Source organism: Hibiscus syriacus, unplaced genomic scaffold (assembly GCF_006381635.1).
Source record: "Hibiscus syriacus cultivar Baekdansim isolate YM2019G1 unplaced genomic scaffold, ASM638163v2 tig00110114_pilon, whole genome shotgun sequence".
Classification (NCBI taxonomy): domain Eukaryota; kingdom Viridiplantae; phylum Streptophyta; class Magnoliopsida; order Malvales; family Malvaceae; genus Hibiscus; species Hibiscus syriacus.
The window spans coordinates 2,223,428-2,249,052 of NW_024062594.1; the positions used below are offsets into that span (position 1 = coordinate 2,223,428).

Consider the following 25,625-nt stretch of genomic DNA (forward strand, 5'->3'; position numbering starts at 1 on the left):
GTGGTTTTTTTTTTTTGATAGGAATGTAGGCTCATTAAAAACCCCCTTGAATAAGGAACTATAATGAGTTCCTTCATCAGAGGAAGGAGGAAAGAGTGCCTTAAACTTCATTAATGAAAATACATAAGATTACAACAAGAAGATAAGCCCCTTACAACAATTTGAAAATCCCAACAAAAATACCCTAAGACACACGGAATTAGCCAATGGCGGATTTAGCCAACCCATCAGCCTCAATATTGGCTGTCGAGCAACCCATAATAACACCCTCAACTTCTTTTAGCTTAATTGTTAGTTCCTTACAAGAATGACAAAAATCTGAGGGCAGAAAGTCCATTCTTAACCCAATCCACTGCCAATTTGCAGTCTGATTCTAACAACAAACGACCATTAATACCTCCTTTCACTGAATCAAAGAAAATTAAGCCCTTCTGAATAGCCCTTAGCTCCATCATAATAGGTGGACCTGGACCCGTGGCCTCCTTAAAAGATCTAGAATAAGACCTTCCTCATCTCTTAGAATACCCGCAACTCCACTGCTGTTCCAATCAGAATTTGTAGCTGCATCATTCAATTTTACAAAGCCTTAGGAGGGGGACCAAGGAATTGTAGTAACAATCGATTTGTTGAGAGGAAAATGAATCCCCAGAGAAGGGTCCCCGATAGAGAATCCATTAAAATAACGAATCTGCAAACTTAGCTGAGAACCAAGATGCAAGTCGTACTCTTGCTAGGAAAATAGATTAAGATGGTCAAACTTCCCCTATCAAAACAATATCATTTCTTACTTTCCAAACAGTCCAAATAACAACGGCAGAATGAACTTCCAAATAGTAGACCTAATTAGATCTTCCCAAGCTTGAAGAAACTTCTGCGCATTTGTATGAAAAACCACAGAAAGACTCCAAATGCACAAATTTGTTCCAAAGTGACCACACAACTGAACACGAGAAAAATAAATGAGAAGAAGATTCCCTCCAAATTACATAGAGGACAAGAAAGATCTTATACCGTAACCCCTCTCTAACCATTCAGACCTCACTGGCAGTTTTTGAAAGACTACATGCCACATGAATACCTCGACTCTTGGTGGCACCAGACCTTTCCACACAAATCTTCCAAACATAATCCTTCTGAGCCAAAGAACAAGTCTTCACACATGAATTAGCAGAATAGACACCAGTTCCGTTTCCTTTCCAAATCATACCATCGATGCCTCTTAGACAGACAAAAATTAGAAATGATAGCCATCAGGTTAGCCCACTGTTCAATTCCCAATCGGCTAAGCTTCTCCTCAACTGAATATTCCAGATCATCCCAAAGAACTGAACTCGCCAAATTCAATCAGTTTTCCAAACTGGTTGTAGAGATTGCGAACAGCCTCGGAAAGAAACCTTAAGAGGGCAGTCCATTGCCATTTGTCCTGCCAAAAATAAATGACCATTCCCAACTCCTAGTCGAACATGCTGCGGAAATAGCAACCAAAAGAGTTTCTTAAAATAAGAATTCACCGAGCTCTAAATCCAAGAAGCTTGAGCTGAGATTTTGCTATTGAACAAAAAAAAAAAGGATCAATATTGTATTTGAAAGATCATTCTCCTCAAACAACATCCTTGTCATTAGCAAATCTCCAAGACCATTTCCCCAATAGTGCTCTGTCATATTGCTAATATTTAACACTCCTACCAGCCTCCTTTGGCTTGCACACGTAAGCAACTAAAATGAATCTTATTTTTCTCCACCTCCCAGAACTTAGACAGATTGAGTTGAGTTTAGAAGTTACGGATGAGGATAGTTAGTAGAGAACAGAGAACCGATTAATCAAAACTATCCCTGCCAAGGAAAGGTGGCAGCTTTCCAACTGCTAGTTTGTTGTTAAATTTTGAAACAACCGGATCCCAAAGAGAGGTTGAATTCCGTTGCACCAAGCGGCAGACCTAGATAATCAGAAGGAAATTTCCCCACTGCACAGCCAATAGACGACGCCACTCCACCTCCTCTGTAGCCGTATAACACCAAATAACTGCTTTTCTTAAGATTCACTGCAGACCAGACATAACTTCAAACACTCTTAAGACCCTTTTAACATTTGAAATCTCCATTTTCGAAGCCCCAGAAATAATAGGTCGTCTGCAAATTGCAGATGAGATAAGTTGAAAGCAGTCTCATTCCTCCCAATATGCAGACCAAAAACAATCCATCAGAGACAGCCTTTAAGAGCAAGACATTTAGGAGTTCCCCAACTAAGTTAAAAAGCAGGGCGAAAGAGAACAGCCCTGGCGGAAACCCCTTGCCATAGGAAATTCCTGAGAAGGTACCCCATTTATCAAAACTGAATAGAAGCATAGTAACATTGTTTTATCCAACTTCTCCATTAGAACCGAAACCATTTCTCCATAACCTTAAAAGAATAGACCATCCACAGTGTATGCCCTTCTAAAATCCACTTTAAAACACATCCTTTGAGTCCCTTTTCCTCCAAAAATCAATCCCCTCATTGGCTTAAGAGAACAATCCAGAATTGACGACCTGGAATGAAAGCAAACTGCATAGGGCTCATACAAAATGCAATTCCTTAATCTCCTCTAAAGACATTTTGAGAGGATCTTGTACAAACCTCCTACAAGGCTTATAGGTATAGTCATCTAATCCACCAATATTGGCCACCTTGGGGATAAGAGTAATGAAACTATGATTTACTCCATGTTCCCAATCTTTCCTAAATAAAAGTTATGAAAGAATTTCAGAATATCAACTTAAGACAACCCAAAATTTCTTGAAGAAGCCCATATTAAAACCATCTGGGCGGGAGCTTTGTTGCTCACATGATTGTAGAGTCTCCCATATTTCTTCCTCGTGAATTCTTTTTCCAGAATATTACTTTGCTCCACTGAAATTTTGAAAATTCATTTTATATCTTCTACTTCCAAAGTAGAACTAGAGTTGTAATTCCAAAATGATCTTTGACACAAGCTTTGATGACAGATGGATCTTGAGTTCTCCATTGACATTCAAAGCATTCATGGAATTCCTCTTTCTCCTAATCAACGCACAAGTATGAAATCTTGTATTGCGGTCCTTCTTCCAGCCATCTAGCTCTCGATTTTTGAAACCATATTTGTTCTTCATCTTATACAACCTCCATAATTCTGATCTCATATTGTTCAAATCTGATCCTCTGTCCCAAACATATTACCTTGCCTCTGCTACAAGTTTACCTCTTCCAAGTGAATCCTCTTTCTAAATCTGTAATCTCTACAGAAGGAAAATGGTCTCTCTTCCCCGCCCATTGTTTGATCGACAGTTAGTAGATTTCAGGATAGATAGAATTCCTTTCCTCTGATAGACTTGCATTCTTTAACGTAGACTCAACTAAATTCTGGAAACCATCCTCTTCCATCAAATAATTAAAGAGTTTGAAAGGTTTCTTCCCCAACTGACCCCCATTCTCCAGAAAAACAGATTTGATCTGACACTGACCTTGGCAACAAGTATTGGTAACATCAGGAAATGCTTCTAGGAAATGAACATCAACGAGGAACCTGTCCAGTCTAACATAGGGGTAAATCCTGGTGTTACACCAAGTGAATCTGCCCCATGTAAAGGTAAATCAATTAACCTGTATGTTGCAGAAATTGGCTGAAAATTCTTATTGAACTTCTGTTTGGCTCTCCCCACCTTCTCTCAGAAAGATGCTCATTAAAATCACCTCCCACACATAAGGGATATTCAGTCCACAAATAAAAACAGCTAACTCTTCAAAGAAGCTTGCTTTCTCTTCTTCAAACTAGGCCATAAACATTAAAAAACACCTAAACTGTGAAGTTCGAAACTTTCCAAAAACTGCAATAAACCTTCTGTTTATAATAAGGTTGTCAACTTCAAAAGAGCACTCATCTCAGCAACTCAATAGCCCTCCAGAAGAACCCTGCTGGAGATTCTGCAAAACCTTGAAGAGTATTCAAACCACTTCTCCTTAGAAATTGTCTTTGAACCTTCTCCATTTGTTTCTTGCAATAGAAGAAGAATAGGACGTCTCTTTAAAACTAGATTTTGAACAGCTCTGTGTTTTTCCTTCCTTCCCAAACCCCTAACGTCCACGTAATAATGGCTAATTGAAATTCATCATGATTCAAATAAGTATTAGAAAACCCAAAAACACGAAAATCAAACCAGCCTAAAATCCTCCTCCAACTTTATGATTTCTCCAAAAAAGCTGATTTCCACCCTTGAAAGACACACCCATCTATTACTGATTCCCAGTAGCTATAGCTTCCTCCAAAAGAACAAAATCTGAAGAAGAAACTGTTTCAATGCTAACTTGATCCAATGCCAATTGGTCAACAATCTTTGGTCTATTAAAGGACTTAGAGTTGAAGGAATAACTATCTCCTTCTAAGTGCCACCCTTCCCACATACTATCCAAACTGCTGTCAACAACTGTCTCTCCAAAGTAGACCCATACAGCCTTCCAAATTAGGTTTGCAACTGCACTGACGGCAGAACTGAATAGGATCCAAATCTTCCCATTTAGCCTCTAGAGATTCCTTCTCGAGGAACAACAATTTCATCTTTCCTAACCAATCTTCTCTCCCTGGATCTCTTGTAGACCTTTTGAAGCTAATACTTCTCTTCCAACGGTTCACTCTTTGTAGTCAATGGAGAGTTGGATCGATCAAGCGTTCTTCCCTGGAAATCTTACTTCCAGAACATAAAATGTAGTCAATCGGCTTTCCTCTAAATTTGATTCCAATCCTCTAGAACACTTTCTCAAACCAGAAAGTGGCAGACCTTTTTTATCTTCCTTTGAGTTTGCAGATTCAACCAGAAACTGCTTCTGGTCCATTTTCCCAAATTTATCCAGCTTAACACCAGCCCAGCTGGATATTTTAGAGGTGGAGAACCAAGTTGCCTATTATCTGATGATGGGCTATAGACCATCAGCCGAAAAATTTGAAAATCTACATCCCAAACCCGCGTATTCACCAAATTGTTAGTCCCAAGATCCTGACACGCTGTCAGCACACAATTAATGCCTTTGCCAACTTTGTTAAACGTGGGAGTTGATTTCCTCACCAACTCCAACAAACCCGTGTTAGCTCCTGGTCAAACCAAATATCTACCTTTGTCTGTTTTCTTCTGAACGTTCAGCACTTTCCATGCTATCTGACAGACTACTGTCAACCTTGTCTCCAGAAATTCCTCACCAAATTGTCTATCGTCGGAACCTCCACCGGCGACGTTAAAGGAAACGGAAGAATATCAAGCACCGAACCCAGCTTAATCTTAACTTTGAACGATCTTCCATAGGATCCAATAGTTATCTCCTCAGGGACGTCATAAGGGCTGGCCACCCTAACCAAAATCTTCACCATCGATAGGTCTGCTTGATAAATGTATCTTCATGAATCTCTTCCACCAATCCCACTTCCTGCTACCGTTCAAAAAGGAATTTTGCCAACATAACAATGGAACCCCAAACAGATGTACGAGGCAAAAAGCCATTGGACACCATCATCGTTCAATAAAAGTGCCAACCTATCAAACCAGAAAAATAACTCATCCTTTTCTAGCCATGCATCCATTTCTTCATACAATAATAACCCATCTGGAGATCTGGACATCAAAACCTTCATTAACTAAGGCCTTCTGGACTAATTCGAACTCAAAAGGATGTTTGATGATCCCCGTTAATGATCTCTCACCCAACTGGAGCTCTCAGACGGAATATGCATTTCCCAACTATTTTTATACCTTTCCTCCTGTTGAAACCATCGATCGACCGATCCTATGGTCCGATGCATTGTTCTTCAATCAAACAGTAAGGCCTCCTTGTAAGATCTTGTATCCCTTACACTTGTTAATAAACCTTCTCTTTGAACCTTGAAAGATCTTCTGTGTTCGACCTTGAAGGCATCACCAAAGAGTGTCTTCCGACTGACCTCACCCTAGCATCCTTGTATCTTGCAGTACCCACTGAAATCCTCCAACCATCAATCATCGAACCATTCAGTTTGGCTATCGCCCTTCTTAGACTTTCTCATTGCCAAAATGCACAAAAGCAAAAGTGAAGAATTTGTATTTCGGATTCCTTGTTTCTCTGGGAATGAACACTCTGACTACCGGACTGAGATGAAAACAACTCCCTTAACTCTGTCGAGACACTCTTTTACTGAGATGATCAACGAACGCCGTCCAAACATTCTCTGAAGAAAATTCCCTCTCAATTTTACTCTCAACGTCACTATCTTCTCATATCTAAATTGTTTTAATTATTCTCCAATTAGAGAAGTGGTTCAGAAAGCTCCATTTCATTTGAACTCTGTTTGGCATATCTGGCTTACGAAACCCTACAAAATCCAGCCCAAGCCACTGCCATGGCCAACAACATATCTCGATCGATTCCGACTCCTTGAGTCTTCTTGTGATTCGAATTCTTCTAGCTGACGGCTAAGCTCCTCTACTCTTTCCCTCAACCTAGTCGCCCTCATATCTGCCAGCCTCAATGATTCTCAGCATCTCTTGCCATGGCAGCAACAGCAATTTCTTCTTTGAATTTTAGCTCTTCTCTAATTCCAATATGACTTGCTTTGCCTCTTCAAGCTCCAGTTTAACCGCTGATAGCTGTGGATATATTAAACCATGATAATTAGGAGTAAGTACAGGATATTCTGTAATGAGAAATATACTAAGATAAAAGCCTCACGAACATCAAATAAGCACTTCATGCTTTTAAAATATTTCCAAATTTTTGCTCAATTTTTAAATGAAAACAGAAGAAATAAGTTAATTTATATAACTACTTCCCTCATTGTTCGCAATATACTAGAACCTAGATCTCTTCACCAATTCTAATCCTAAATTTCAATGGGCATGCTTGACATCCATGTTCTCATAATACCCTTTGTTCACGGATTACAGAAAAATAAACAATTTCCTGAAATGCAAAAATGCAATTAGTCATCAGGTTGGTTGATTCAATAATTCTTCTCATGAAACATCATCCTCAAAAGAAACAAAAAAAATCTTTTAAGCTATTTTGTCAGTTTCTCCAGCTTATGCCTATGGAAATGTTATACAACTTTAAGTTATCCAAACATATTGTCACTACTCTATGTCCAGCAAACAAATGCTTCCCTTTCAAATATGAAGCCGAAAATTTTTTTTAATTCATTTTACAATCCAAACATGCTCGACAATAAAGTTCTATCTTGTGGCATATTATTCTTTACCATTAATTGCTTTTGTCCTTGTCTATCTGTTATGTATTAAGATTCAAATAACCCCAGATTCTTCGGCTAAATTGTAAATAACATTCTGGCAGAACTTCAGATGATTATTACACGTAAGGAAAACTGCCACCACAAATACCTTCAATAACAGTTCACAAAACCGGATCTGTAATCTATTAAAAGACCAGGAGTATCTTAGAGAACAAACCTGTGCTAAGAACTCTTGTTCCACAGCTCTTCCCGCAGCAGCCTCCTGCTCAGCTGCTGATTTCCATCTTGTAATTTCTTCCTCCGCAGCAGCAATGTCTATCATAAGTCCTTCAACCTTCATGAATTAGTTAAGTCAGCATTACATGTACACAAGGAAGCAAGAATGCAACTTCACTTCTAACCCCAAAAATCAACCTAAGAATCTGAAAACTGTACTCCGAGACAATGGGACCTAACATTAAGCCAGTTGACTGTCAGAAAAGGCAATGTTAACTTACACTTTCATTTGCTAATCTCTCCTTCTCTTCAAGCTCCTCTATACGCATTCTGTGGTTGAGCTCCTTGGCTTGAGCTTCCACATGTTCTTTAAGTACACTAGACTCTGCCCTTAATACATTAAAACAGTACACAGTTCAGTTCATGCAGAAAAATTGCATGTTAAACTAACCTATTTCACTACTAGTGTTCCTTTGATCATTCCATACAAAGAAGGTTTTACACATATTGAATATATGCAATTTCATGGGTTCGAAATCAGGTACCTTAATTCCTCCACAGAGTGCTGTAGTTCAATGATCTCAAGCTGAGATGTTTTGACAATATTCTCTAAAGCACCAGCCTGTCAAATGGCACCATAGATTCTCAACAGGAAAGGCATGGCCTTGAAAACTATGCAAATTTAAAGAGAACATGTAACAAATCAATGACGACAGAAAAAATCTCACCAGAGTGTATATTTCATCCTGGTCTGAATCCAGATCTTCAGGTTTATTTCCATCGCCGATAAGTTTACTAAATTTTTTGATAAGATAAGTTTACTAAATTTGAAGTCAATTCCAGCCTCTTTCAAACTATTCTCAGCAGTTTGAAACAATTCATTAGTTTTGGACTTATTTTCGGATACCATCCTCCTGGACAATGCGCTCCTAAGCAAGAGCCAATATGTTCTTTCTCCTTAACCAAACGAGCAACTGTTCCATTCAAACTCTTTACTTCACGATTCTTTTCCTCAACTAGGTCTTTTATTTTCCCAGAAGAATTCCGATTAATTCATAGATAGACTCCATCCCTGCCACAAGCACGTTATTTTCCTCTGAATCTGTTTCTTGTGGAAGAAAAGGGATCTGATACATCTGATTGATCCATATTATCAGCATCAACAATCTTATAACATCATAATCATTTCATGATTCTAGAAACAAAATTCAACTGATCGACCAGTAATGGCCTCTGTAACATCTTCATTTGCCAATCTTTCAATTTATCAGTATATTCACTGTTCAAGTTCCTCAACTCCATTAGTTCATCCTCGGCCGAAGTAATCTTCTCCAACGTCTCTCTTTCAATAATCACAATCTTCCCATCCTTTTCAGCTATACTTTTCTCTAAATTTTCAATTATATTAGTTTTCTTTGCCACCTCTTCTCGTAAACCACTTATGTGGCTTCAAGCTGAGAAACTTCAATGGCAATTTCATAATTTCGTTGCTCTATCTGCTCTGGCTTCATTTCTAGATTTAGTTGTGGTTTCTATCTGTTTAACAAGCTCTTCAACAATCTCGTTTGTTCTTTGATCACCCCATAAGCAACAGAGGGCAAACCTGTGTACTTTTGTGATCGTGGCAATCCTCCAGAGAAGTTCTTGAAAACTTTTCCAGATATTTTTCGATGCCAGATACAAGCATATGTGCAGAGGTCTCGATCTCCGATCGCAATCCATCTTTTCCCTTGGACACTTCCTCCAATTGCTTCGCCAAATCTTCTATTTGTTCGTAACTCCTCTTTGATCTTATTAGCTTCCGCTAATTGCGCCGTTAAGCTCTCGTTCATTTTCGAAGCTTCTTCTTTCTCGCGGAGAGCTTCATCGTGTCTCCCACACTCGTCTCGCTTCTTAATCGCCTCGTGAGCCAAAGCTTTTAATCGATTAAACGAAACTTGAAGTTCTGATTTCAATTTCTCCGCCTCTTGTCGTGCTTGTTTCTCTCGATCAAGCTGCGCGAGAATTTCACGGAATTTCTCGACTGACACGTCCTCTTGAGATGGATCTTTAATAACGATCGGTACCGGCTCATCAGACTCCACGTCGCTGAGCACCGCATCGACTTCCTCGTCGCCCGCACTCGCCATTTAAGAACGACACCAATCTGTTCTATAATCGATCAGTAAAAAATATATCGTATTTTGTAGCGATCGGAACCCTAGAATTAGAAGCAGACGAGAAAAATAATGGAAGTTACAGATTGAAGTAGGAAAGAAAGGAAATCATTAAATTGGAAAAGGTGAAGATAAATTTCGATTAAGTTTATCAGAAGCAGAAATTGCATAAAACAAAGAAATAAGGGAAGGAATGGCGGCGTCGTTACCTAAAGACAGTGTCGCTGAAGAAGGAAGAACACGATTAGCTACCAACCAGTCTCTCTTTGGTCTCTTTTATTTTTTTTTTAAGCCAACACCTTGGAAAGAAATTAACTTCACGAAGAAAACAATTTTATTTCGGAGAAGAAAACAAATTCACAATGAGTAAACTACATAGATAGTCACTAAACTATGTGTAATGTTTTTATTTTTGTCACTAAACTATAAAAATATAATATGATTGCTCATATTTTAAAATTACTTTTAGGTCACTCATCCATTAACTGTTCATCCAATGTGTCTTCTTTCCATTCTACATTGATTTGATTTTCCTATTTGGACTATAAGATGGTACTCGGATTCATATGTTTTCCAGCATCAACACATGATCAAGATGTCTTCAGTTTCTATACCGAAGAGAGATATTCCGAAGGTTTCGAGGAGGTGCTTGCACGATACCAATAAATCGTTCCTTAGCTTCAACTTGCAGGTGCCTGGTTTTACTTGGGGTCCTTGGCTTATTCTTGTTATATAGATATATCTCAAAGTCGAAGCAGTTGGTTCTTACGGTAGTCGTTTACATTTGCTAATGAGAGTGCCGACATCTTTCGCACCCGTCATTACGTAGTCGTTGTGAGTAACATGGTTACTTTTTCTATCTCCGTAGTTTCATTTTAATAATCTAAATATTTTTTTCAAAATCATATCTAATATGTCGTTTTGATTCCATTTAAAAAATTAGCCGGATAGTGATTAATCAAAATATTTGATAATTCTCTTTTCAGCAGAACAAGCTGAAAGAAGAATACAAGCCTCTCTTTTCACTAGAAAAAGCTGAAAGAAGAATAAAAACCTTGTGCCATTTTAATTTCATATGCTAATAACCAAGATCAAAGTCCAAAACCTTAACTGTAATGTCCAATAATTCTATATCGCATGTAACTGCATGGAATCTATAATGTTTGTAATCCGAGACAAACGAAAGCGGGTCGACAACAATTGGATTCTGGACCAGCATATTCACTCTTCCATTGCATCTCCATCTTCAGTTACGACTACCTTTTCCCTTAACAGAACGATCTTTGTCAATAGAACCTCTGCAGAAAATTGCAGCATCATATTCTTGTCAAGAATTCAACGAGGATGCAAAAACTTGTGTATACTGAGAAAGCAATAGACAACTGATGATCGGATGACACTGCTCACCAGTCTTCTTGGGAAATGTAAATTCTTCTGAACTGACATATGCACGGGTATTCGGAACTTGATAGTTTCTTAGGTATTCCTTGTGTCCTTATACAAGAAAGTATTGTAAAAACAATAGCGTTGAATGCTTCGTTTCGGAAACCAAGTTTTAATCCCGGAAAGTCTCAAATATTTGTAAGAAGATAAAAAAGGCGGAAGCCAAAAATATGTCAAGAGAACCATGATTTTGTACACTACCTTTGTTATAATACAAATGTCAACGTTGCTTCCATTGCCCAAATCATTGAAAATACCGGCATAAATAGCCTCGCGCACCAAATTTATTCCTTCTTCTTTCTGCACCGAACAAGTATTGAACCATATTAATGTATCAAAAGCAAGACTAAGAACTACGATCTGCGGCTCTCCAGAGGTGGACTTTGAAGACACCTGTTTTGCTTAGCAAAATCAAGTAATACTTTACTAATCAAATCCACGGCAATGTTAGATGGCAGTGAGAACTTACATTTAGTCCTTCACAGTACCTTGACTCGAAAACAGCCATAGCAGCGAGTGAACCAGAACCCATAGTTGCAAATCGCAGAGCGTCGGTAGATCATGAGGATAGATCTGTATGATATCCGGTCAACGCAAAAGTGGAACAGAACAATAATAAAGTAGGAAAGAATATCAGGTTTCTGTATAACTAAGATCACCATATGCAGATGTGGCCCAGTCACATCCACTCCACCAAGCACCAAAGCAGCTTGAACATACCCTGGTGGCTAGACAATGTGAAATTGAAAAACCATTGAGGCCTTGTTCACTATCTATTAATAATGAAAAAGATCAATGTATACCAAGGATCACACTTAGATGTAAGCTTACTTGAAAAGATGGGATTTCAAAGAGTTAGGGCTGTTTCAACCCTTGATTCTCGACCAGTATGATACCGATGAAGTTGAAGCCAAGAGCTGACCATGTCTTTGATCGAAGGCACATGAAACAAACCAAATTGTAATACTCACATATAGCACTCGATAATAAACCAAATCATCAGGAAAAGAAGCAAAGTAGATATGCAAGAATGGTGAGAAAATATATACCAGTCACCGCCTCTGTGTCAGCAGCAGTTCCTGCTCCACAGCAAAAATGTTTGGGCCATATAATGAATTTTCTCACAGTTCTTATCACAAACAATGGATCCTGCAGTGGCTCTGGTATCTGCTTCGAGAATGACACCTTTCTGGTACAAAGAATATACTTAAAAGTCAGAAAACTAGCTGTACTCATTACCATCCATCCTCACAAAGAGAATAATAATTGAACAATTCAAACAAAATTGAACATCTGAGAAGCACCATTGATTCAGTAACAAAAAATCATAATCAAAACCATAGATAATAAATGCTGAAATTATCAGTTCAAAGTAGTCACATTACCAAAACGGCAGAACCAATACTAATTTTATACCAAAGCAAAATTTTCTATATGCAATTTCTATAATCACATTATAATAACTAAACAGCCAACCACTTCAATAAGAAAGAAAAATGAGACAATAAATCAAGTATGGTAAAGATAAAAATAGACCGGTAATAAGACCACAATTGTGGTTCCTATCTTCCGAAAAGATGGAGGGCTTGCTCCTTTTCAAGAGCATTTCATTTCTTCTGCAAATCGAAGCTGAATCCGCCTTTTGGAGGAAGTTCCAAAGCTGCCTTTGACATTTTTTTTTGTAGTTCTAACAAAAAAAGGTAAAAAAAAAAAACAAATTGAACAGTTTAATCAAGTTTCATGGGGACAAAGCAGTGAATTTCACGAGTAAGACAACAATTTTTCAAGTAAAGAGGGTTTTTTCATGATTTTATTTATTTAATGACACCTTCAACAAGAATCAGATATCAGGACCTTTGAAGTGAAATTTGAGTTCAATAAGAGCAAAAATTATTGCGAAAATTAAACAATCCTACACAGCAATTTGTGGAATCCTATATAACTAATTTCGACATTCGTGCTAATAACCACGACTTAGGTTTCCGTTTGGCTAATGGGAAACTGAAGGAAAACAGAGAAAAATGATGCTGTAGTTCATTAACTCATTCAATCTATTAGTTCAATTCGACATTGGAAGCACTTTAAAAATTAAATCAACTACATAAATATAATATAAACAATTCAGACAGAAAAAATGTATAAAATTTTTCTCTTTCATTTGCATCTTTCTCATCAACCAAAAAAGCAGAGCAAAACATTTCTGGATTTTCTTTCTTTTTTTAATCAAATATTCGAAGTGTTAAAAAGATGAGAGAGAGAGAAAGAGAAACTTACAAGGATTTGAAAACCAGAAATTGAGAGAGCGAGTGGAAATTACAGAGAGAAACGAGTAGTCGACAATGGAAGTATGGGAAATAAGTTTTGAGCTTTTGGCGCTTATAAGTAATGAAACTTCGCAAAAAAAACAAAATTTTAATTTTAGGGTAATATAATTCTAATACCTTACTTGATATTTATGTGCATATGGTACTCAATTTTTATGCAATTAGATACTTAAGTTTTTCATGGTCTAATAGGTAATTAATTTGTATTAGGTGCAATCAAATACTCAACTTTAATTTTCCAATATATATTTTTAAATTAGTCATTAGTATTAATCTATTGACGACTAATTCAATCTGGTTTTGCAGATGCTATGAGGCGATCATCTCAATCCAAATGCTTCATTCGCAACTAGAGTTCGAACCTTAATTTGTTTAAGAAATTTAATGGCCTCGTCCTACTAGACCAACTAGTATTAATTAATTATACGTATTTATACTTTAATGTATAGTTTTTGAATATATATACATATAGTCTCTTTACCAAATAATTTAAATTACAAGTACAAATTATCAAAATTAAATAAAAGTAATTATAAAATATTTAATTAATTAGCTAAACAACGTTAAAATTTATAAAGAGGAAAGGGAGACGAAGTCGTTGTAAGTTAGTAAATTAATCCTACCTTTCTTTTTTATAATCTAAGATAGATATAAGGTAATATTGTTCAAATACTCTTAATATTTGAAAATGAATGCTCATACCTTGCATACACGGTGCTCGAAACCTGAGACTTCAAAAGATAACAACAAATCTCTTAACAACTATAGTCGCTTGGTTCGTACTATTTCTCCCCCCCACACTCTATTGTGATATAGTATAAGATGATTATAATGTAGTATTTGTTCAAAATATTTCTTAACTATTGACAACGTTCACTTTTTAAATTTAAATTTTCTCAAAAACCTCTTTAAAATTATGCAATTAAACAACAAATAATTCATTTTGAGAGATTACAGATCTTCTCAAATTTAAAAGATCCAGGGTATTTGTTTGAAAATCTTAACAATGTTGAGCAACATGAGCAAGTTTCACTTGCTGATGTATCACAGCAAAATGCCATTGCAACAATTTCATCCCATTATGACAAGAAGCAAGAGTTGGATTCCAAAACCAAAGGTATACAAAGCTAACACATCTTTACAGACTGCTTGCTTGCATAGTGTTGAGCAAGAAACGAAAACAATTAAAGAAGCCATGCAACGTGAAACTGGAGATTTGTAGCTCAGACAAAGTATGATGCCTTAATAAAAAAAAATAGAACATGGTCTCTGGTTCAGCTACCACCAGGAAAGAGAATGTTGTTTTCCGGATTCGAGTAGCTGCGTCTAGTGGTGTCTATGCTTTGAAACCAACACTTTGGTGTGATAATACGAGTGTTGTGACAGTATCTCCGAACAAAATTATGCACTCAAAGTTCAAGCATGTTGAGTTAGATTTGTTCTTTGTTGGAGAGAAGTTGGCTTCAGGGGAGTTACATTACATGTTGATTTTGCCTCTTTCTCTATATTTCAGTAAATTTTAATCTTTTTCATTCTCACATCTTGTTTGTACTCTCTGCTGTATTAGTTTCCTAACACTAATATGCTTGTTTCCATCTCAATCTCTCAAACAATACCAAACAAGGAAAAAGCAGTTTCCTTTATTCTCAATAAAACATTTGTCCCCACTGTTCTCCAAAGTTAAAGCTCTCACCAATCCATGATATATATATTTTCATTCTTTTCCATGGCAAGAAGCTTTGTCCCCCCCCCCACCTTTATTCAATTCAAAGCATCAATTTCAACAACAAAAGGAATATAAAGAAAGCAACCTCTCGGTTTCCCCAATTTAAATCCTGACAGATTAACAAATTGTTAGTGACAATAAAGATCTCTTTCACTTTATACTTCATTGTCGGACTGGAAACTCTCGAGAGGCATCCATGCACTTTCATGGTTCACTTAGCATGCCTTCTTTTAACCTGTTTTGGTATCATTTTCCGCCATGATCATGACTTGTTTCTTGAGAAACCAGCACAGGCAAAGAAAGTGCTTTTGATTCTGCTTTGAATTTGATTCGTGTCCACATTTATAATTCTTTAAGTAAGAACCTCTTCTTTTATTATTTTCAACAGTTAAGTAGGTGACAAGATTTGCAGTCCTTTGTGTTCAAAACTGGAAACACCTTTGATTCACCATCATCACTTAAGACATGACTTCAGTTCAAAGTGGTAGCTTCTGGCAACATTCCTCTTTGTATGTAGTTGATGAAATCCTGATAAAGAAGCTCCTCCTTAGCCATGATCCGGATCGCCGTCGTCTCGATTCTGAGATGCTGCTATCTGCAGTGGAGAACATCATGTTTTATGCAACTACATCAGAAGAACCAGTAACTCCCTGCTTGGTCTCATTGTCACTCTGAACTTAGATGCCTATATAGCTTAATGCTGAGATGTTCTTGTTCTTCATTTAGCTAAGTCTCATGCAATACTCCAACAATGTTTACTGAATCAGTGAAACTTCATTGCATTGTTAATGTCTTTTGGTTTAAGGAATTCAAGTATGTTGTTAACGACCTCGACGTTGTTTTCTGGCCCAGGTTTCTGATGAACCTGATAAAGCAAATTTAAAGAGTAACATTGGCAACATTGAATTGATTGATTCACCAGAACCACTGATGCATACCATTTATAAAATTGCACATGAGGTAAGGTTTTCTCTCAATTTCTCTAGTTCCTTTGCATTGAAAAGATCTATTGGTTTTTTTTTTTTTTTGTGATTGCAGATGCTTTGCAAGTGTCCTGGTAAAGGTGATCTTCATACAAGAACGATGGCGATGTTCGATTTGCTGGGAAGTCATAGATGGGATGCGAAAGTGGCATTAGCAATTGCAGCTTTTGCAACAAGCTATGGTGAATTTAGCTCATAATGCAGTTACGCCCTGATATCCCCTTGGCAGTATCAGTTGCAAACTTTAAACAACTTCCTAGTAACATGAGCATGTTGAAGCCTCAATTGAAGGCCTTAAGATTGCTTTTTAAGACAATGGTGGATTTGACAAAGTGCATCATCGAGTTTGAAGCTCTGCCGTTGTACATGTCGGACTTGATATCGACAACCTAGCAGCGATAAAGTCCGAATCTATGTTACAGCTTACTGGATCATTAGAAGTACCTTGGTCTGCTCTTCTCAAATCACAAGCCCATTAAATCTGAGCAAGTGCATGTTCTGACCTGTCATAAATCTAAGAAAATGCTGAATTTCCTTATATGTTCCAATGAGTTTCTTCATATGTTGAGCCCAAATACTTCCAAATTGAATAACTCAGCTAACTTCAGCTACTTCTGCAGGTATTCGAATATAACAAAAGCAGCGTTGGAGCTCTTGAGTTCGGAAAATATGTTGAGAAACATATACAGCCACCTTAGACCGCTGTTGGAGGCTTTTTGTCGACAAAGAGGTCACTGTCTGGATTGTTTAGAATGATTTAGAAGCCTTTCAATGGCAACAACATTACATTTACATTCAGTGGAATTCTGATACCTGTTTTTCTATTGTATTTACAGAGGCCAAGCTGCACCAGAAGCTACTGAACCTTTTTAAGAAGTCCCATATCGACAATAAAGAAGTGCTTCGGATGTTGTTCGCTTTAAAAGATGACTTGCCACTCAAGGATGGTTCAACACAAGAAAGGGTAAAACCTCTCTTTCTTTCTTTTCTTTCAAAACAATAAATGGTAAAACTTTATGGTAAACTCCTGGATTGATCGCCAGTTAGGTGTTTCTGAACTGGAAAGCAAGGTTGTCCTACTTTGATTCCAAGCCGGATCTTCTTACATTAGAGCAGTTGTTTTTTCTAGTGAACCAAACATATGATCATCCTAACAGAGAAAAGTAGAAGGAAGTTATGCCATTATATGGGTTCCCATTCATCTTCCGAAGTATGGACCAATGCTGAGGAGAAACGGTTCAACTTTTTATCAAACTCGGTGCCATTTTACTCGGTTCGACAACCTTGGTCTCTAAACTCTGCAACGTAAACTTCATGAGACAAGAATGGAACTATAGAGGTGAAGCCCTTATGGTAGTTTTGGATTCGAAAGGGACGATCACAAGCTCGAATGCACTCGATATGGTATTCATATGGGGTCCTAGAGCATACCCTTTTTCACTTTCAAGAGAAAATGAGCTTTGGGATGGGGAGAAATGGACAATGCAACTTATTACAAATGAAATTCATCCCATCCTCACACAATGGGTAAGATATTGAAATGTTTTTCTTTTATTTCTTCTAGATCTTTTATATTCTATTTTTGAATCCATTTCAGGTTGAAGAAGGAAGAACTATTTGCTTATATGGAAGTGAAAACCTAGATTGGATTAGAGAATTTAATGCTAAAATGAAAGATATAAAAGATGCAGGTATGCAGCTTGACATGATATATGTAGGTAAGAATAACCCTGATGAACATACAAAAGAGATTTTGAGCTTTATCAATGGAGAAATACAAAGCAACTTACTCTCATTTACAAAGATAGAGCTGTTTTGGCTTCGATTAGAATGCATGAGACGATCGAAATCCCGACTCGGGAACAATAGCAGTACTGAACCTACTGATCTTGTTCTGGCTGAGGTCTTAGCTCTGCTGCATAACAGTGATGACAAAGGCTGGGCAGTGTTTGGGAAAGGATCGTCAACAGAGGTCGTAAATGTTCGAGGGGACGAAATCATTCGATGCTCGAACCTGTTTCGACAATGGGGGGAAAATGTGGCACGGTTGGAGTTCATAGATGCTCTCAGAACTGTCCTTGAACTGCCTCTCGTTGAAGGGCCTTGCGATCACACAAAATTGTTCCTTATTCTGAAGGGTTGAGGCAAGGAAACATTGTATGCCACAAATGCAAGCGGCTTATGAAGAAGTTCACTGTCTTTCAATAAATTGTAACTATTTTCAGAGAGAAATAACTTGGTTGAAAGGACTGATTGTACTAGTGATTTAATCAGCACATTTCCACATATATAAAATCTTAATTAATGGAGCTCAAATTTGTTTAACAATGAACTTATTGCTCACTGGCGTTCGTTTAGCAGTGCGGTATGAATTGTTTCGTAATTTTGGAGCTTATTGCTCATTGTCTGATGAATGGTCCCTGCATGGTGTGTACATGGTTAGTGTTCGTGTAAGACTGTTCATCGGTTTTGGGTGTGGTTCCCCTGTGACCGGAGCTTCCATTTCCTTATGATCTTTCTTTGATGATTTTGTTTGTTTCTGTAGTATATTTTTTTGTCTGATCTTGAAACACATATTTTCTTTTTTTTTTCTTCTCATAGTTGGATTTAAAATCAGATGGCATTTGTTTAGTTATGTTGTTTATTTATGTCTGTCTTAGTCTCTTAGATCCTCGAGCTTATTATTGATAGACACTTGTAATCATCGAAGATTGGTCGTGATTAAATTGTGATAATGTCAATTATCACAATAAAAGGGTAAGGATCTTTTTTATCTTAAAATGATACATTCAAACTAAAATACTCTAAAAAAAAGAATATAAACCAAAATAATCATTCGAATAAATATTATATGCTAATTTTAGCATTATGCTAATAATATATAACACTAGATACTAATATGAATGATGGTATTATATATATAATTCGTTTTTATATATAAATCTTGTGATGTATCACCTAATTTGTCAACAAGATATTTTCCTGCTTTAAATGAACTAATTAATGAATGAATATATTTTACTAAACATTGCTCGTTATATCCACCATAAAAATAATTACACACGGATCCATCACATATTTAGTCATTGTTACTAAAAGTTGATATGGATAATTCGATCACAGATATATTTCGCTCTATCGAGATTTCTTATATTTCTTTTTGATAAATCCTAAATCTAATCTTAATCATATCTAGATAACAAGGGAACGAAGACTTTAAAGGAAAAAAATTGAATGTTTATCTAATCTTAATCTTAATCGCTCGGGTTGCATGGCTCAATTCTTATGTTTTTAAGGACAGAAATTTCTGGTTTGTGTAGATTAAATCAAGTACCAGCTGGTGCATGAAAAGGCTACTGAAAATACGACCAGAGGTGCATCATTTACTGACTTCAGGAGCTGCTACTGCTAGTACCATTTGGGATTCAATCCGAGAAAAGAAACCCACGGTTCCATGGCAGAAATTGTTATGGTTTCCATGCACATCCCAAAATATAGCCTTATCACCTGGATGGCTTTTCTGGACAGGCTTCCTACCAAGGTCAGATTACAACGCATGGGAGTGATTAATGATCCTCTTTGCGTTCTTTGCTCTGTTGAACCAGAATCCAGAGATCATCTCTTCCTTTCTTGCTTTACTGCTGCTTCCCTTTGGGAGTCTATCTTCTCTTTATCAGGTTTGAATTTTGTTGTCTGCTCCTGAGATGACTTCTTGACTCAGGCAAGCAACAACTGGAAAGGTAAATCCTTGCTTTCTTTGGTTATGAAGCTGGCCTTGAACACTTTAGTGTATTTGTTAAGGGAAGAGAGGAACAAACGTTTGTTCCAAGGACGATCTAGGACTGTTGAAGACTTACTTAAGGTTGTTAAAGATGTTGTTAGACTTCACTTAAGGGGTAGGACTTTTAACAGATTACTTACTGTGAATATTAATCTTTGCAATCACTGGAATATTACATACCATTGATTCTTTTTGTATGTATTAATCTATAAAGACTATTGTATTTTGTAGCATCTTGCTATTAGGATAATAAAAAACTTACTTATCCAAAAAAAAAAAAAACTCATGACCTAAGGAAAGATGAGAGGACACATATAAACAAGTACTTAATCAACCGATCAAACATATTTTCTCAAATTTTTTAAATTATTAAATTATATATCACATGTAACATCCTCCATGTCGGGTTAGTGATTAATTTGCAAAGTTTCAACATTTGGGGATTAAAGTAGAATGATTATATAGTTTAAAAATAGTGGTTAGTAAATATGAGATGGGGTAAGGACCAAATGGTCATTTGCAAGGAATTTCTAATTAAAATAAAATGTTATGGGGTATATGAGAACCACATGTGATTTTAGGTTCCAGAACCTCCCATTTCTTCTTCCTTATTCCTCATTTTCTTCTCTTCCTTCTCTCAACGTGTGGCTTGCAATTAAAGGTAAGAAACTGAACTTGGTAGTTTCTTTGATTGTTAAGATTGGAAATGAAAGTTTGTATGTTATATAAGATAAAGGAAAGCTTATATGACATTAAAACAACAAGATTAGTGTTTTAGAGATAGATTTGGAAAATGAGTTTTTTAGATGAAATTTTGATATGGATGAGTTTTGATGTTTGAATCAGATTTTTTGACTTGTCAATAAGCTAATTAAGAAGTATGAGGGGTTAGAATTCAAATTAGAACATATTGGAATTTGGGTTGGATTCTTAAATGCTATATGGAGAATTAGATTTCTAAGTTTTAGAGGTATTTAATGGATAATAATTAGTTTAAGTAAGTGTATGAGAGCTAAGAGTAGTAAAGGGATTGAAATATGTAAGTTTGAGCTGAAATGGGATGATTTCCGAGCTCAAATTAGGATTTCTGGGTGAGGGGAATCGGTACCCATTCAAGGGGAACCGATACCCCCTCAACGAAATAAATTTCCATAATGTTAGAGGGGAATCGATACCCCCAGGGGGGAACCGATACCCCCTCATCGTATAAGAAATTCCAGAATGCTTGAGGGGAATCGATACCCCCAGGGGGGGAACCGATTCCCCCATGAAAAAAAAAGAAGAAAGAAAAGAAAGGAAGACTAAGCTATAAATTTCTTAAATTAGTAAGCTATTAAAGCTTAATTTCAAGACATAGACATCTGATGATCATCTTAAAAATTATGTTTATGTAGATACCGAGCCTACTCGAGTTCGGGAACAATCTAAAGTAGGATCGATCGAGGAAAAGGCAAAGAAGTATAGGTGAGTGCATATGCATAGCATGAATATAGTATTATATTCAGTTCTAGACTTGTGATAAGTCTAGATTCCATATTTTGACATATGATCACATTCCATATTATGATACATGACATGAATTTATATTATGTGTATTGCATGACATGAATATGCAGAAAAAGTTATATGAGCTATGTGATAAAGGTATGTAAATGATATGTCTATGTGATAAAGGTATGGAAATAATATGACTACGCGATATGAACTACGGGAAATGTATAAGCCCATGTTATGTAGATGAGAACTATAGTATAGTTGGCATGCCAAGGGTAGAGGGTATACTCGGTTCTTTAGGACATATGTATATCCTTTGGAACCTGTGTGAAGTCTTGAAAGACACATACTTGATCCATAGTATATGTATATGATTCTTAAGGAATTCTACGTGGTCCTTATGGACAATTCTACGGGCACTTCGGTGCAATTCTACGGGCACTTCGGTGCAATTCTACGGGCACTTCGGTGCATTTATACGAGCTGTGGTGACAGCATAGTGCACAACCTCACATTACTCAAATACCTTAGATTCTTAATATGCTATCATGGGCCAATAAACTTATTAATACAGAATAATGAATGTTACAGTCATACGCTTACAGGTATGGATTTTGATGAAGTATACTATATTGATTAAGTACATGGTTGCATCTCATCTCATATGATCCTGACATTTTCATTACATTACATTGCCTTATTATTATTGCCTCACTAAGTCGATGACTTAGCGTGTGAGTGTTTCACACGTAGGATCCGGGAAATTAGAAGAGACAGGTGAAGCAGCTTGACAGTATTACTCCTGCAACCATCAGATCAGAAGCAACTTAATCAGTAGGTCATTTTGTGATGTAAATAGCATTTGGCATGTAATTAAAGGGTTAAGTTGTGTATGCTCTGAATATTTTGATAAACTTATATTACAGTATGTATATTATTGTATTTTCTTAATACAAGTACAAATATTTTACTATTATTTATTAAGAGTTGTGTTTTAAAGTCAATGTAGTATCTCCGACTCATATCCGGGTCGGGTATGGGTTGGGGGTGTTACATTTAATGGTATCAGAGCTATGGTTTAGCCGATTCTAGGCATAAACCAGAGTCTATGGAGTCTTTAAATGGAATACATGCCAACAAATAGTGAGAACTTCTGATCTGGTATAGTATGAGTATGTTGTTTTGCTAATAGGATAATGTGTTTATTCTTATTAGATGTCCGGACATAATAGCTCCCGAAGTGAAGCGGGAGAAGATAGGCATGCTGAAAGCAGTAATTCACCTGCCCTGGCCAGGCAAGGTGAAGAACAGGCATCTCAAGGAGTGCCTGTGCAAGATCAAGATACGTTCTTCAGAACGTTAGACGCTATTCTGACGCGTCTTCAACCTCCTGTTCCACTAACTCCAAGAATTAATGTAGCAAAGGAGTTGAGAAGTTTAGGAGCTCCCGAATTTAAGGGAGAAGCTGAGGAAGGTCCGGTGTCAGCGGATCTTTGGTTGAATGATTTGAAAATCATGTTAGATGGTCTCCACTGTTCCGAAGTGGAGAAATTAGATGGAGCTGTGTCGTTATTAAGGGGTCAGGCGAGGATATGGTGGACGAATGTCACCATGAGAATGTCAACCGACCGGTTGACTTGGTCTTTGTTTTTAGAAGAATTTAAAAACAAGTATATTGGAGATCAGTTTATCCGACAAATGAAGCAGGAATTTATGAATTTGAAGCAGATGAGCCGCTCTGTGTATGAGTACGAATGTGAATTTAATAAGCTGAGCAGGTTTGCAGCTGAGCTTGTGCCTACTGAGAAAGATGCTTGTGAATGGTTCGTGGAGGGCTTACGCCCTAGACTTAAAGAAATGTTGATAGCATTAAACTTTTCCTCGTTCCAGGAGGCGATCAATCGTGCAAAAGCTCTTGAAAGGGCTCAGAATGAAAGATTTGGGGACTCAAGAGTTCAGATATCAAAGAGGACGACTACTTATTCTGGTTCAACACCAACAAAAAGGGGAAGAGACTCGGGATTTCGATCACAAACTAGATCAGAATCAGTTGCATCGTCTGCTAGGGGAGCAAGTCAGGCAAGAACTAGACAGACGCAGTCAGTGGAATCCGGTGCTGGGAGATCTACTCCGGGTCAAAGGAAACAGTGTGAGCACTGCGGGAAAAACCATTATGGGGATTGTCGTATGATAGCTGGGACTTGTTTTCGATGCGGAGAGGCCGGACATTTTTTCCGGGATTGTCCCTTGATTGTTGGTGAGCCGGCACCATCTGGAAGAGCTGGTTCTTTCTCACAAAGAGGACGAGGAAGAGGCAGAGGAAGGAACCCGTCTGAATTATCTGCTCAACCTGAAGTTCGATCCACTGCTCGAGTATACAACCTAAAGACAAGTGAAGACCGTGATGACCCTGATATTATAGCAGGTACTTTTCAGTTGTATGATAAATTAGTATTGGTACTGATTGATCCGGGTTCTAATTATTCTTATATTACAAGTAAGTTAGTAAAGGAGTTGGGGATTTCCTTAGAAGCTACGAGTAATGAGATTATAGTAACAACTCCGTTAGGCCATAGTGCCCGGGTGAATAAAGTCTGTAAGGGGTGTCCCATAAAGGTTCAGGGAATTGAATTCCCTGCTAATCTGATGGAATTACCCTTTGATGAGTTTGAAGTGATTCTGGGAATGGATTGGTTGTTCCGGTATTATGGAGATGTTAGTTGCAGATTGAAAAAGGTAACTCTGAAAAGTCCAGACGGAAAAGAGATAAGTGTGAGCAGTGAAAAGTTTAATCCTTTAGCAAATGTAGTATCAGTGATGTCTGCCAAGAAATTATTGCTACAAGGATGTCAGGGTTTTCTTGCAAATGTGATTGATGCAAGAGCTCAAGAGAAAAGGTTAGAGGAAATTCCAATAGTTCGAGAGTTCCCTGATGTTTTTCCTGTTGAATTGCCAGGATTACCTCCGGATAGAGAGGTAGAATTCCATATTGAAATAATGCCGGGAACAGCTCCGATTGCAATGGCACCTTATCGAATGGCTCCGAAAGAATTGCAAGAGTTAAAGAATCAATTACAAGAGTTGCTAGAGAAGGGATTTATCCGACCAAGTGTATCGCCTTGGGGAGCTCCGGTATTATTTGTTAAAAAGAAGGATGGATCAATGCGCCTTTGCATTGACTATCGACAGCTCAATAAGGTGACCATCAAGAACAAGTATCCCCTTCCGCGCATTGATGATTTGTTTGATCAACTAAAAGGAGCTTCGGTATTTTCGAAGATTGATCTACGTTCGGGTTATCATCAATTGAAAATCCAGGAGAAAGATATTCCAAAGACAGCTTTCAGAACGAGATATGGTCATTATGAATTTATCGTAATGCCATTCGGAGTAACGAATGCACCTGCTGCTTTCATGGATCTCATGAACATGATTTTTCAGCCCTACTTGGACCAGTTTGTGGTTGTCTTTATTAATGACATACTGGTGTACTCGAAATCCCATGAAGAGCATAGCACACATCTGAGGATCGTCTTGCAAATTTTAAGAGATAAAAAGTTGTATGCCAAATTGTCCAAATGTGAGTTTTGGTTAAAGGAAGTAATTTTCCTGGGACATGTGATCTCGGCAGTTGGTATTAGAGTAGACCCTCAAAAGGTTAAAGCTATAATGGATTGGGAAGTTCCTAAGAATGTGTCTGAAGTTCGGAGTTTTCTGGGACTTGCCGGTTACTATCGAAGATTCGTTAAGAATTTTTCGATGATTGTGCTGCCTCTAACAAAGCTAATGAGAAAGAACGTATCCTTTGTTTGGACTTCTGAATGTAAAGAAAGCTTCGAAGCTTTAAAGAGAATTCTGACGGAAACTCCGATATTAGTTCAACCGGAATCTGGCAAGAATTTTGTAGTATACAGTGACGCATCCCATAACGGGTTGGGGTGTGTATTAATGCAAGAAGGAAAAGTGGTAGCGTACGCATCGAGACAGTTGAAACCACATGAAAGGAATTACCCCACTCATGATCTAGAAATGGCTGCTGTAGTATTCGCTCTCAGGATTTGGCGTCATTATCTTTATGGGGAGCGTTGTTACTTATATACGGATCATAAGAGCCTGAAGTACCTGATGACTCAAAAAGAATTAAATTTGAGGCAACGTAGATGGGTAGAGTTCTTAAAGGATTATGATGTGATAATTGACTATCATCCCGGAAAGGCTAATGTGGTAGCAGATGCTCTGAGTAGAAAGACGTTTTCAGCTTTACGAGCTATGGATGCAA

The 25,625-nt window shown here is 37.4% G+C and overlaps 3 pseudogenes; 1 reads left to right on the forward strand and 2 right to left on the reverse strand.

The window, feature by feature from the left end:
* Positions 1–6,219: 6,219 nt before the first annotated feature.
* Positions 6,220–9,886, reverse strand: LOC120215297 (annotated as a pseudogene).
* A 782-nt stretch (positions 9,887–10,668) lies between these two features.
* LOC120215136 lies at positions 10,669–11,893 on the reverse strand (annotated as a pseudogene).
* Positions 11,894–15,531: 3,638 nt separating this feature from the next.
* Positions 15,532–18,336, forward strand: LOC120215079 (annotated as a pseudogene).
* Positions 18,337–25,625: the final 7,289 nt, after the last annotated feature.